The 14,054-nt window shown below is 45.5% G+C and overlaps 1 long non-coding RNA gene across 1 annotated transcript in view; it reads right to left on the reverse strand.

Moving 5' to 3' along the window:
* Positions 1-12,042, reverse strand: part of LOC139032395 (uncharacterized) — a 38,668-nt gene extending 26,626 nt beyond the window's left edge. The window contains exons 1-2 of the long non-coding RNA XR_011484917.1: positions 11,933-12,042; positions 10,012-10,184 (exon numbers count right to left, since the gene is read on the reverse strand). This is a non-coding gene — a long non-coding RNA (uncharacterized lncRNA). The remainder of the gene's footprint in view (positions 1-10,011; positions 10,185-11,932) is intronic.
* Positions 12,043-14,054: the final 2,012 nt, after the last annotated feature.

Consider the following 14,054-nt stretch of genomic DNA (forward strand, 5'->3'; position numbering starts at 1 on the left):
ATCTGAAAGACTCATTCATAAATTTTTTGACAGCTAAGTTGAAAGTGAATCCTAGGCCACATAACTCCGAGTTCTTTGATCCCCTCCATCTGACATTTATAACACAAAAAGAAACATTCCTTGTCAGGAATGATGATGGTTTGTCGTCTATCTAAATGTCAAAGATAAAGCTACTTGAGTCACATTTCCACAAAAAAGATAATCTTCCTGTTGAATCCCTGGAGATTTCAAGATGGAAGAGGTGTCTCTGAGGCAGTTTCTGGACCCGTTTCTATCAGTTTCTATTACCTCACTGTCTTGGTTTCCTCCTTCTTTTGGACAGCCACTCTTTAACTTGGGCAACACTGAGTGCCGTTCATTTGTGCTACAAACATTTGTTACAACAAGGCCTGTGCTGGACACTAGGGATTACAGCAAAAGGCACACTGCCCACCCAGAAAAATCGCAGTCTAGTAGGGGAGACAGACCTGCCCACAGGCGGAGACAACACAGCATAGTAACCACCTTAGTGAGGAAGCCCCAGGAGACGCCTGACAGGCTGAGGGGCCAGAGAAGGCCCCCAAGGGGCAGGGGCTCCGCGCTGACGCTTATGGAGTTATCTGTGTCAGAGCAAAAGTGGCAGCCAAGAGTTCTCTACTACGTGAAAACATAAGCAGATGGCTAGGGGGAAGGGTGAGCATGGCTTTGCGAGAAAGTGTGAGAGGTTCCATATGGCTGAAACAGATAAAAAGATGGGGAGAGAGGCCAAAAGTGAGGATGAAGAGAAGATGGAGCCAGAATGAGAAGTGCTTCCATGCCAGTTGAGGAAGTAGGCTTTATTCTGAGAATAAGAATGCAGCCAAGAAGGATTATTCTGGCTGTACTTTCGGGATGGGCTGTAAGGGCAAGTGTGGAGGCAGCAAGACTGGCTTTATGAATTAATCTGCAAAGCAGAAATAGACATAGAAACAAATGTATGGATACCAAGGGGGGAAGCGGTGGTGGGGTGGAGGTTGGACAGATTGGGAGATTGGGACTGACATATATACACTATGTATAAGATAGCTAACTAACGAGAATTTACTGTACAAAACAGGAAACTCTACTCAATGCTCTGAGGGTACCTAAACAGGAAGGAAAGCGAAGGAAGAGGGGATAATATGTATGTGTACAGCTGATTCCCTTTGTGGCACAGCAGACCCTAACACAACATTGTAAAGCAACTATGCTCTAATAGAAACAGGAGAGAGGGGCGGGGAGGTGCTGGTTTGACAGCACTTTCAGCACCCTGATAGGTATGGCAACCCGACTCTGGGGCCAGGGTGGGAGCTGGGGAGGCTGAGAGATACAGATAAATGCAGGCAGGTGTCAGCGGTACACTGAACAGTACCCAGTTACTGCTTGCGATGGGGGGTGAGGAGTTGGGAGGAGTCAAGAATGACTCCCAGAATCCTGGCTTAGGTGGCTGGGGTCGCTGAGAAAGGGAACACAATGGAGAAGCAGATTACGGGCAGCACAACTCTTTCAGTTCTGGTCATACTGAGTATGGATTTTCTGAAAACCGCTTTGTTGGTCTGGAGCTCAGAAGAAAGGCCTAGGCACCCAAGAGAGGGTGGGACCAGTAATGAGGTGATACACTATGGCATGAGGGCTGCAGGGAAGGAATGAAGCGATAGCAAGTTTTTTCCATTGTCGCTGCGCACATCATCTAGCTGGGGAAGGACCTGGTGTGTCTCTTTCCTCCAACGATCTACAAGGCTGCTATTACCCACGATTTAACAATGGAAGAAAGGGAGCTCAGTGAGGGGTTGATGATCAGCTCATCAGTTTGAAGCTGATATTCTAGATGAGATCTGTCTGCTTCCAAATTTTGTGTTCGCGCTAAATAAACACCGCTGCTGTACTTTCCAAAAGACTGTCCTTGTATTTCTAAACATTTAATGTGATGAAGCATCTCAAGTGCTAATGTTGGGAACACATGGGTTCAGATCCCAGCTTTATCATTTACTAGTAGCTCAAGACCCTCATTTGCAAAACAGAGGCTATTAACACCTACCTCACCAGGATATTGTGAGGACTGAATAAAATCCCAGCATGGAAATACCAGCACTGTGGCTGGCATAAAGAACTCAACAAAGGTGGTCCGCATTATTATGTCTAAGGACTCTTAAGTTAGTGGTTCTCAACCAAGGCAACTGAGCTCCCCTCACCCCCCTCCATAGGATGTTTGGCAATGTCTGGGGGCATTTTTAGTTGTTATGACTTGGGGGAGAGCTGCTTCTGACATTTGTGGCTGGAGGCCAAAGTTGCTGATAAACATTCTACGATACACAGGACAGCAAAGAACTATCGCCATGCAATGCCAATAGTGCCAAGGTTGAGAAATCCTGCTTCAAAGTAATACAAACTACCTAAACTAGGGTGGAATGAAATTTGTTAGATTAAAGATGATATAACTTAACCTATTCATTTCACAGAAGAGAAGACGGAGATCAAAAAGGGAAAGGGATTCGTGTCCCAAGGAGAGATCACATGGAGAAGAGGAGGCTACCTCCAGAAGCTTCCCGTGGGGAGGTTTCTACACCCTTCCCACCACCCCATCTGGGGAGAGTGGCCAGGGCACTGCCTTCCTGACCTCTCTGAAGATGAGAAAGGAAGGTCCGGGGGGCCCAGTGTGAGGGAATGCTGTCTCAGTCTTCCAGGAGCCATGCTCCAATCTGTCCTGGCTGGCAGGGAAGCAGTCAGGAATACACGTTGCATAATGTGTCCAGCACTTTACGAGCAACATGTCATTTGCTCTTTAGGACACGTCGTTCTATTGTTGGCATACCTCTGTGGCTAAGGAGGCAACGTGGTTTGCCCCAGTTTATACAACCGAGGAATGCAGCCGGGACTGGGAGCCAGGCAGTGGGGTTCCTCAGTTCACACCGACCCACCTCTCAGAACTCCCCAGAGAGACCCTGGCCTAGGTCTCCAAACCCAACATTTCTTCCATGTTTACAAGAAGCAGAGCTAGCTTCTTCTGACAACATGGTTTAGGTGTCACTAAAACTACATTCAATCAAAATGATCAGAAAGCATATTTCACTGGATCAGCCCTCTCTCTGGACACACAGATGAGAACTGTGGATCTGGCTGGGTTCTCAGCCCACTTTTTTTCCCCAGAAATCAGAAATAACAAGTTTGTAACTGATCTCCTGACTCCTTGACCATTTGGAACAGAAAAGCAAAAGAAAAAAACACTAACTCTTAATGCCTCTTACTCAGAGATGGGCAGAGACTTAACCTTGGGACAGTTTCCTTCTGAGACAAAGATATTTGCATGAAGTGATTCCCCAAAAGATTGTGGAGAAAAGGTTTTCTTGTCTCCCTTCGCCCATGAAAGCAAATGGGAGTCTGGATTGCTAAAATAGCAACTTAAAAGGGGTAAGTAAAACTGAAGAATGAAAAAGGAAAGCTATTTGCAGATCTCCAGCCCAAACAACAGTTTCAATTCTATAAATTTTCAAGCCAGGATCCAAAGCTTCACTTTCCTTTTTAAACAAGGAAAGAGATACTTACTGTTTCCCCAATTTCCCTTTAATAGGAGCCATCTTCCAGCAAGAATGCTTTTGATTCATTCATTTATTCTATAGCTCACCTCATCCCCAAAAGTATTTTGGTATTTTGAGGTAACAAACAAAAATACATGCAATATTGGGGAAGGGTGGAAAAAAATCAAAGTCTTGGCCAAATGAGTGTCAAATAGGAAGATGAGCCAGAGAACATCAGTCAACAGCAACAAACAGCTGTTATAACGAACTTCCTGGTAGCCAACTCAATGAGGAAAATCAGTCTATTACCAGGCTCACAATGCCCATAAGAAAAAACATACATTAGTCGTTTAGGTGAAAAACAATTTTTTTTTCCTTAACATGATGTGAAAAATAAACTTTTCCTTTTAAGACACAGGTTCTCAGAGGTTGGCTAATGCAGCAACTAGCATTAATACCTGAGAGATCCCCACCCCACCCCTTTCCATCTCCTCCCTCTTGCAAGCACTCAGTTAAGTGCTGAATGAAGGACCGAGCACCAACGCCACTTCAGGCTTTCTGATTGGCAGGTGACATCCCCTAATCTCACTATTAAGTCAGGGTGCTACAACTTTTATTCCCTAGACCAGAGTATATTCCCTAGACCTGATTAACATTGTGTGTGCCTGCTCAGTTTAAGTCATGTCCAAGGCTTTGCGACCCCAGGGACTGTAGCCCACCAGGCTTCTCTGTCCATGGGATTTTCCAGGCAAGAATACTGGAATGGGCTGCCATTTCCTTCACCAGGGACCCAAGGATCAAACCTGCGTCTCTTGCACTGGCAGGCAGGTGCTTTACCACTGAGCCACCAGGAAAGCCCGATATTGACATCTTAGACTGGATGATTCTTTGTTCAGGGTGGGCACGGGAAGCTGTCCTGTGAGTTGTCCTGTGATGTTTAGCAGCACCTCTGGTCTCCATTCACGAAATGCCAGGAGCATCCCTCCCACAGGTGGGACAATCAAAAAGGCCTCCAGGTTAACTAATACAATACTGTAAATTAACTATACCTAAAAATTGCTACATGCCTGCTACTGCTGCTACTGTTAAGTCACTTCAGTCTTGTCCGACTCTGTGCGACCCCATTCCTGGGATTCTCCAGGCAAGAACACTGGAGTGGGTTGCCTTTTCCTTCTCCAATGCATAAAAGTGAAAAGTGAAAGTGAAGTCGCTCAGTCACGTCTGACTCTTTGCGACCCCATGGACTGCAGCCCACCAGGCTCCTCCGTCCATGGGATTTTCCAGGCAAGAGTACTGGAGTGGGGTGCCATTGCCTTCTCCTGTATTGCCAAATGTTGCCCAGTTGAGATCACTACCCTACACAAAGGATCCAAGAGGACAAATTATATATCCCTCTCTCCCAGCCATCCCCACACCACTTATCCAAAACACAATGAACAAAGAGGGGGAGGATAACCACGATCAATATACCTGCTTGGAAAGAAAGAGAACCATACAAGAGTCATAAGTCTAGAGTGGTTCCAAAATCCTGCTAGGCAGACTTCAGGAAGCCTCCTGCTCTGGGTAAGAGGGAATAATGTCCTCTCAGAGCCATCAGGGCATGTCCATTGTTCTCATGACCCCAGGGTCCGCCTTTGGGAGCCATGCACGACCTTTCTTAGAGTGAGTATTAGGGATTATGTTCTGCTGGACACTGTATCTTTTTCTTCGGGAAAAGACTGGAATCCCAAGAGTTGTTTTAAGCCTCATAGATTTTCTAGACCAGGCTAATGGTTTCTTTAGCATTGCATTTCACTCGGTAATATAACAGGTTTCTGATCTATTTCCACTGACCACAGCCAAAGCCCTTTTTAAGATATAGTTCTCAAATCTATCCTTTTCCTTTGCTTTCTCACCCCCTTGCTTTCCTCCGTCTTAAGCTAATGGCAGCTATCTTGAGACTATATGGAAAAATCAATGAGAAATCTGCTCTTTTCATTTGATCCATCCCCCAAGTCATTTTTCCAACTGAGAAGTTTTACTGGACCTTAGCCACCTAAATCCTTATAGAATCTCATCTCTTATTGTGTGATGTCTTAAGCAGTATGCAATCCAATTTCAAAGCCTCAAATTTCTGGACTCTCTCTTCTTAATTTCTGCTTGCAATCCACCTAAGAATGTCTTGAGCTCTGCTCATACTTACAATATCTTCTCAAATGCAGCCAGGCCACTGTCATTCTATTTTCCTACATCTTCCCTGGAAAGACAAGTACACTAAGCTCAGGATTCTCATTTTCAAGTCATCACAAGCAACAACTTTACAAATACCTTGCCACTGAATACCCTTACCTCCATCTTTCCAGTCTCCAATACACCTTCCCATTACCTGTCCCAGTCACTAAGATATCATATATTCTATGTTTTTTTTATGGAGCACTTCACTTCTTATACCAATTTCTGCATTAAAATAATTAAAAGTAGCTGTCAAAACAGATAAATCCTACAATTTCAGTGGCTTAAAAGAATATAGGTTTATTTCTCATTCATTCAAAGCCCAATGAAGATAAGATGCCCTTTTCCATCTCAGAGCTACAGAAGAGGCAACTGCTTCAAGACCCAAAGTGATAAAAGATGAGATTTTTAAAAGGCATTGAATGATAAAGCCCAGTAAAACCTAGGTATAAAAATCAAATTAAAGGTGTGCGTCCCGCCCCCATCTCTCCTGTGGCCTTTGGTAAACCCAGTGGACACATGTTCTAACTATAAGACGGAAGAAGACCATTCAAAGTTAGGCTCACCAAGTGTTCCATAAACATCACCTCCCTGCAAGCTTCTTGTCCAGTACTAGCTCCTAAATGTCGAAAGGATCATCAACAAACTTGGGAGACCTTAATCAAGGGACCAGCTTCAAGAGCCTGAGACTGTAGTGTGGGAGAAGCTACCGTGACAAACCATTTCTTTGTTCACAAATATCCGCAGCCCCTTCCTGACTGAAGAATTTTCCTCCTCAGCTCACTGACAGAAGGCTCTTAATGCAACATGATTGAAGGTGAGATGTGTCAATTCCGGTAGAAGCTTTCAGGACCAGGGTATGGAGGCTTGTGTTCTCATTTTCTTCAACTAATACAATTGGCAATGCTTTATTTTTGTTGTTGTTGTTGTTGGCTTTGCTTTGTAAACCTTTTAAGGCATTCATTTTAAATCTGGGGACGGGGAGGACAGGGCAGTAAACTTGAACTTCCCTCTGAAGAAATGACAAAAAAATGTTGGGTGTTCCATCCCCTCCCTCACCTCCACTGGCCAAATAAGTACCTGCTAGGAGGTCACTCACGCTGCCTCTGGAACCTTGAAATAGATAGCAAGTTTTCAGGTTGTGTGATGGCCCAGGGTGGGCCCTAGACGCCTGGCAGATGGAGCATCACTGGGTCGGACAGCTCTGGCGGGTGTCGTGAAAAGGGCGCGCGAGTCCTGACTGCACTTGGGCGCCTGCAGGACGCGAGTGCTGCTCTGAGTTCATGGATGGAAAGCCACCTACAACCTGTCCAGAAAGTGCTCGGGGGCTAGGACGCCCTCCTTCAGGCTTTGCATTTGTGTTTGCACCGCAAGCTGGCTGGGGCGCCTGGCGGTGTCTGAGGGGTCTGCGGCCAGGGTGTGAGTGTCCGATGGAGTGCAGGGTAAGGCCTGGCCACCCTATGGACCTCAGGTCACTGGAGAAGCCAAACGACTCATGACGGCCAGCAAAGCTTTCACGACCAACATGGGGGTGGTGACCACCTGGGAGACCCTCAGGACATGGCCCACTTCCTGTTCGTGGACAGTGGATCTCCACCAGGTAGATGGGCTCCCGGAGCCGGGGCTGGCGGTCAGCACATGGTGTAGACTCGGTGCCCGACGCTGGGCAGGGGCCCATCCGAGGCCGTCGGTGTGCTGCATCACATCACAGGCATCAAAGCACGCACTCTGCGGTCCTCCCAGCCCAGCACCCCCACCTTGGTGACCAGCTGGCACTCAGAGAGACGCAAGGCTTGGCCAGCCAGGATCCCAGAATGAAGATGAACCCAAGCAGCGGTTTCAGCTCACAGTGAAGCCTGAGCAAACGACAAAGATTCTTTCCTCAGCCACCTCTATTCAGGCTCCTATGAACTGTCTTCTCAAGCAGGCTCTGATTTTTGAGCTTCCATGTTCGTCTCTGCATTGCCCTGTTTTAACAAGAATCCCGCCACGTCAATTCAGCTAGACTCCTCCAAACTCCAGGTCTGATGGCTTTCAACAGTTGATCAAGTCTTCATCCTCCACCACTTCCCAGGTGATGTGTAATTACCCTGGCCTGCCTTCAGTGAGAATCCTGTTAGATCTTATTAGCCAGAATCTCCTTACTCCTGATATTTCTTCTTAGCTGTTTTCCATCCACTGATCCCCACCCTGAGTTTTGTCTAAAAATGTCCACTTGCCTGTGCTATATGAAGAGCTGAATTCAGTCTCTGCAGGGCCTTGTGGTGGTTCTACAGCCATTGAAATACCACTTGCCCCCTTGAATGAAGTCTCCTTGCCATTCTTTAACAAGTGTCAGGAATGATTTTTTCTTTACTACAAGGAATAAACATTTGTTCCTGAGAGCCCCTGAGATGTTGAGATTGTTTGTTACTGTAGCATAACTTGGCCTGTCCTGACTGGTTACACCAGGGGAGGAACTGCGAATGGTGGTCCCAAAGAAGAGAAGCTCTACGGGAACGTGGCCGTTGTCATCAATAGCCTGAAGGGTCAAGTGGAAAGGCAGCGCCGATTTGCTCGCGTGATGTTCCCAGACTTAAAGTCGCAGAGAGGTGGCTCAGCCTGAGGGATGGCGTTCTGGGAGTCAGTGCCAGGTGGCTGGTCTTTGGAGTTCCCTGGAGGGCTGTAAACAGGGGAGTGAGATGGGAGGACAGGAGACGGCATGAAGGCCTCTTCTGGGACTGTGGTTACGGGGAAAGTCTGTGTCGTAGGTGACCTTTTCCCCCGGGCTTTCCACCTATCAGTGAGGAAAGCCCAGAGACTTAGGACTCCCCAGCACCTCAGGTAAGCCGAAGAATCCCTCTTCCCAGGAGGCCCACAGGGCCAGAACACAGTCCTTCTCAGGAAGTTTAGATGTTTTTTTTCTCCATGAAACACAGCTACCCACTGGGTATTTTCATCTCTGTCCTTTCTTAGTCTCTGTCCCCATCTCTCTGCCTCTCTGATTTCCTCTCTCATTGCCCTGGTTTCTATGCACCTTTGGATCTCCATGGTGTTATCTCTGTGTGTCTGAGTCTTTGGGTTTTTCCTTTATTTTTGTGTATTTCGGTCTCCACCTCAGTCTGTCTCTCTGCTTTAGTGTATCTTTTCTTCTCTTTCTCAGTCTTCACTCTGTCTCTCCCTCACATACACTGTGATGTTTATACTACTCAGATGTTTTTAGATGATACCCATGAGACCAGTCCTTGGGCTTCTCTCTCACCAGAATTGGGACTAAAACCATCTACTTGTTCAGCCACACCTTCCGTCTCTTGATTCTTTTTTATCACTTCCTTTTCATCCCTAGAGTAGAGCTCCTGCCGCAACCAGATATTACTCATCTCTAGCCCCAAAGGCTGGAAACCTTGTGCTCAATCTCTCCCTTCTAAATTCCAAAATCATCTCTGGCCCTGGTTCCAGGGCAGTGCCTTGCCCTCCTTCGCTGCCTAAGCTCTCTGTCCAATTCCAGAAACATTCCCCAGAAAGCCCATGACAAGGCTGTGGCCACTGCGGACTTTCTTGGGTATGAAGGGTGGAGGTTTACAGGCTCTAAAGAGAATGTCCCTGACCACGGACACTCACCCTGACCTCAGGAACTGCCCGGCCTTCTACTGCAGCCGCATTCCTGCTCCTCCTCCACTCAGTCCTCTGCATCTGTCCACTGGCTTCCTCCCCATGCCTTGGCTCTGAGCCTGACCTCCACCGGCCACACCTTCTGTGCATGGCAGTGTGACGGGATGTCAGAAGGAGCAGAGGCACAGGCCTAGGAACTTGGGGCGGGGCCCAATTTAAACTTCAGCTCCAGCTCTACAACTCACTTTTTGGGTAATTCTGAGCAAGTTGCTCACCCCTCCATCAACTCTTTCTTACTCTTAAAAATTGGAGTCATGGTGCCTATCTGCCAATGTTGTATGACAGTCAAGTAAGATCGTGCATAGAAGTTCCTGATGCAGAGCTGATGGTGAAACATTTATTCCTGTTCTACATCTTCACCACCCAAACCCCAGCCCCCACCTTGTCTCCCCTGTCTGACCTACAGCTGGTAGACACCAAGACAGCAATATCGACAACTTGCTCTCAGAGTCTACTCTGATGGGTGAGCAGGTATGCAGTTTCGGTTGTTATTTACCTTGACTATCCCCGCCCCATCATTACCACCACTCCTCTCCACTCTCCCCTGCCCTCTATGCAGGGAACCCACTTCAGAGACCAAGCTAGACCACCTCCCGTGTCTCTGATCTCCCCTGAACCCCATCCAGGCAGTGACAACCTGTCACTGCTTTGAGGTCGCAGTCACTGGGTGCTGACAACGAGGTGAGATGCGTGGTGGTCTCCCAGCGTTCAAGTAGCGTCTCCAGTCTTCCCCGAACTCGAGAGACGTGGCGGTGAAAACGGCAGAATCTCTACCCTTGAGATGTTCACAGGCTGGTGGGCAGGAGAGCTCTGCAAATAAACCAGGACAACACAGTGTGATCAGACTTCGGTGACTGAGGTGTGGACGGGACATACTGAAAGGAGGGAGCTCTAACTCTGCCTGGAGCCGCCACTGTGAAGGCAGCTCAACAGCTGAGGCCTCTGCTCCTCTACACCGAGATCCACTTAATGCAATACTGCCCGAGGAGCCAATATTGCCCATATTGAGAGAAAATAAGCCAAGGACAAAATAAGATCAGTCTTCAACCTCAGATCTGGGTCAAATATGTATATCCAGCTTCTGGTTGAGTCTGGGTCACGGGGTTGGTGTCCGAGGAATCAGGGAATGCCCACACTCACAGCCAGGCTTCACAACATAGCCACATTCTTGGTTGAAACTAAGTAATATCAGAAGGGTCAGAGAAGAAAGAAAGACTTCAAGGAAAGAGTCTAGTTGTTTGGCCAAGACAACTCAGATTCCATCTTCCCTGCTCCAAATTTGCTCCACACTTTCTTCACCCGAGCACTCTCCTCCCAACCAGAACATTTCATGTATCCAAAGAGGTCTCCTCTATTTTTTTTTTTTTTTCTGTCATCAAATGGTCAACAAATACACAATCATAACTCCAGGCCATTTAAGGGAATGTTGATTTTAAGGGAAGGCTTAACTATGGGACCAGGTTCAACCAGACTTTATTTTCTAGCAACATCAGTTGCTGGACCAGAATTAAGAACTAAGAAGAAATCAAAACATTCCTTTGTAAGACCAAAGCAGTCACTCTGAAATCTATGTGTTAAAGCTCATCCACATGATTTGTTGGAAAGTCTTTCAGGAACACACACAGCATCCACTGATTCTTATTTTTTGTCTGATTTTGGATCTCATAAAGACAGAATTGGAATTGTCATAATCCCTGGATCATGTTACACACATCATAGTCTATGCTTGGACTGCCTTTTAATTAGTCAGTTAGTTAATTAGAGATAACATTGTAAATACCAATTAACCTATGACATAAAATGAAAGCCAGGACCTTGAGGGGTATCATATGAAGCCTCTTGCACCACCCATTTACTGTTCCAGCTCAGGGTATTCCTCATCCTAAGTCCTGTGTTCATCATTGCTTTATTCTCCTTTATAATTAGCTGTATCATGTGTGTGTGTGTGTGTGTGTGTGTGTGTGCATGCACACACACACGCACATGCATTGTTTTTAACTTCATATAACCTTGCTATATATAACCTCTGGGAATTTACCTTTCCACTTAAAACATTTTGCTAAGCTTCATCCATATCAAGACATGCTGTGGTGTTCCTTCATTTGGATGGCTATATAATGCCTTATTTGGTGACTTCAACACACTCTGTTCACCACCTTTCCTGGTGATACCCAGGTTTTTGCCTCCATGGTGACTGCTATGGCAGAGGTTCTCGTATGTATCTCCCGTTGAACATGTACAAGAGTTTCTCTTGGGCATGTGCTTAGGAGTAGACTAGTTGGCTCTAACCTGCCTGAGAATTATGATAAATCTAAAGAGCATAAAGACCTAAATGCAAGACTGTAAACCAGAAAACTCCTAGAGGAAAAATTGGCAGAACCCTCTTTGACATAAAATCATAGGAATATTTTTTTTGAATCTGCCTCCTAAAGCAAATCTGTCTCCTAAAGGGGCTTCCCTAGTAACTCAGTCGGTAAAGAAATCTGCCTGCAGTGCAGGAGACCCAGGTTCAACTCCTGGGTCAGGAAGATCCCCTGGAGAAGGAAATGGCCACCTACCCCAGTATTCTTGCCTGGGGAATCCCATGAATAGAGGAGCCTGGCAGGCCAGAGTCCATGGGGTCGCAAGAGTCGGACACGACTTAGTGACTCAACCACCACCACCACCACCACCTAAAGCAAAGGAAATAAAAGGAAAAACAGATTAACGGGACCTAATTAGACTTAAATGTTTTGCACAGCAGAAGACCATCAATGAAATGAGAAAAAGTCTACTAAATGGGAGAAAATATTTGCAAATGATATGACTGATAAAGGGTTAACGTCCAAAATAAATAAATAGCTCATATGACTCCACATCAAAAATAGAAACAATTCAATGTAAAAATGGGCAGAAGTCCTGAATGAATTGAAGACCTCTTCTCCAAAGAGAACATGCAGATGGCCAACAGGCACGTGAAAAGATGCTCCACATCACTATCATCAGGGCAACGCAATTCAAACTCACAGTGAGAGTGCTGCTTACCTGCCATAATGAGTGTCATCAAAAAGAACACAAATAACAAACGTCAGTGAGGATGTAGGGGAAAGACTGCAAATAGCCAAAACAATCTTAAGAAAGAAAAACGGAGTTGGAGAAATCAGGCTCCCTGACTTCAAACTGCATTACAAGCTACACTAATCAAGAAATACAGCATTGGCATGAAAACAGAAACCAATGGAAATCAATGGGAAAGGACAGGAAGTCCACAGATAAAGCACCTACGGGCATCTAAGCTATGACAAAGGAGATTGGAGTCCATTATGGAGAAAAGACAACGTCTTCAATAAATGGTGCTAGGGAAACCCGACAACTACATGCAAAACAATCAAACGGGAACACTTCCTAATCCCGTACACAAAAATAAATGCAAAATGGACTGAAGACCTAAAGATAAGACTGGACACTAGAAAATTCTTGGAGGAAAACATAGGCAGAGCACTCTTTGACATAAGTAGCAGCAAGTTCTTGATTCACCTCCTGGAGTAATGAAAAATAAAGACAAAAATAAACAAATGGGACCTAATTAAATGTAAAGGCTTTTGCAGACCAAAGTAAACCATCAACAAGATGAAAATGCAACTTTTAGAATGGGAGAAAATATTTGCAAATGAAGCAACTGATAGGGGACTAATCTCCAAAAGATCCAAAAATCACATACAACTCACTATAAAAAAAAATCCAATCAAAAAATAGGTGGAAAAAAATAGGTGGAAGACCTAAATATGCCAGTTGGTGCTCATTTAGACAAAGTTGTGTCCAACTCTTGTCACCCCATGAACTATAGCCTGCCAGGTTCCTCTGTCAATGGGATTCTCTAGGCAAGAATACTGGAGTGGGTTGCCATTTCCTTTTCCAGACCTAAATATACATTTCTCCAAAGAAGACATACAGATGGCCAACAGGCACATGACAAGGTGCTCACTATCATTAATTATTGTGTCTGTGCTTAGTCACTCAGTCATGTCATTAATTATTAGAGAAATGCAAATCAAAACAATAATGAGGTATCATCTCACACTGGTCAGAATGGCCATTATCAAAAAATCTGTGAACAATCAATGCTCTAGAGGGTATGGAGGAAGGGACCCCTCTTCATTGTTGGTAGGAATGGAAATTGGCACAGCCACTGTGGAGAACAGTATAGAGGTTCCCTAAAAAACTACAAATAGAACTACTCCTATCCAGCAGTCCCACTCCTGGGCACATGGCCCAATGTTTATTGCAGCACTATTTATAATAGCTAGGACATGGAAGCAACCTAGATGTTCATCAACAGAGGAACAGATAAAGTAGATGTGGCACACATATACAATGTAATATTATTCAGCCATATAAAGGAACAAAACTGGGACATTTATCAAGATGTGGATGGACACAGAGAGTGTCATACAGAGTGAAGTAAGTTACAAACAGAAAAACAAATATCATATATTAATACATATATGTGGGATCTAGAAAAATGGTACAGATGAACCTATTTGCAAAGCGAAATAGAGGAGCAGACGTAGAGAATAAATGTGTGGATACCAAATGGGGAAAGGAGAGGTGGGATGAACTGGCAGATTGGGATTGAGACATACACACGACTATGTATAAAATGTAACAGGTAACTGATGAGAAGCTGCTATACAGCACAGG

This window comes from Odocoileus virginianus, chromosome 31, assembly GCF_023699985.2.
Source record: "Odocoileus virginianus isolate 20LAN1187 ecotype Illinois chromosome 31, Ovbor_1.2, whole genome shotgun sequence".
Classification (NCBI taxonomy): domain Eukaryota; kingdom Metazoa; phylum Chordata; class Mammalia; order Artiodactyla; family Cervidae; genus Odocoileus; species Odocoileus virginianus.